Genomic DNA, 1145 nt, shown 5'->3' on the forward strand with positions numbered 1-1145 from the left:
AAAAAATCTTTGTGATCTTGGGTTAGGCAAATATTTCCTAGGAGAGAAAAAGCACTAATATTTTTTTTTTTTAATTCCATAAGTGGACTTCAGTAAAAATTTGTCTCCTGTTCAAAAGACACTGTTAAGAGAATAAAAAATATTCAAAATATATTTCTGATAAAATAATTGTGCCCAGAATATATAATGAATATCAAAGTTTTAATAAAAGTCTAATTTCTTTTGAGAATTTTAGAAATTTTAATATAGTTCAAATCAGTGTGTGTGGTTTATTTCAGTTCCTTCACTGCCAAACCTGGAGGCAGGGACTCTTTCAACTTCTGCACCTTCTCTTTGTCTGTGATGAACAAATAAGTGTAAAGGTATATGCTGCATCCAACTTTAAACTTCACACTATCTTTGTTTTTCTTGATTTTGACAGACTTAGCATCCTTTTTTCTGACTGTGATCAGATTTCCTCAATTTTGAAAGGCATGATGATGAGGTACAGAGAGCACAGCTGGAACAAGGAGTGGCAAGAAACAAGGAGAAGGGAAAAGTACAAAAGTCTAACTTTAAAATGGATAAGAGATCTGAGCAGACAGTTCGCTAAAGATATAATGCACCATATATTCATGAGGGCAACTGGTTTAATGAACAGATGTTTGACATGATTGGTTGTTAAGGAAATACAAATTAATTTTTGCAATAATTAATGCAAATACATACAGAGCATATAAGACACATGTAGTCTTAGACATATGTATAAGACATATGTATATATGTTTATACATCTTATAAGACATGTGCTACATGTAAGACACAGTTAATGGATAGATAAATTCCTCATTCATTTGTAATGAAGTACCATTGCATATGGACCAGAATGGCAAACACAAAGCAAAACAAAAGGACTAACATTGGCATGGACACTACCAACGTGTTGACAATGATGTGGAACAACTTGGAATTTTTGACATTTCGTATGGAAATGTAAAATGAAATAACCACTTAGAAAATGAAGGTGGAACAAAAAAAAGAAAATGAAGGTGGTAGTTTATTATAAAATTGAACATATATAATTACCATGTCACCCAATAAACCTACCCCTATGTATTGCCTAAGAGAAAACTCATGTCTCCCGAAGACCTGTACATAAATGATTG

The 1145-nt window shown here is 32.1% G+C and overlaps 1 pseudogene; it reads right to left on the reverse strand.

Moving 5' to 3' along the window:
• Window positions 1-269: 269 nt before the first annotated feature.
• LOC110139621 (large ribosomal subunit protein eL38 pseudogene) lies at window positions 270-475 on the reverse strand (annotated as a pseudogene).
• Window positions 476-1145: the final 670 nt, after the last annotated feature.

Source organism: Odocoileus virginianus, chromosome 21, assembly GCF_023699985.2.
Source record: "Odocoileus virginianus isolate 20LAN1187 ecotype Illinois chromosome 21, Ovbor_1.2, whole genome shotgun sequence".
NCBI lineage: Eukaryota > Metazoa > Chordata > Mammalia > Artiodactyla > Cervidae > Odocoileus > Odocoileus virginianus.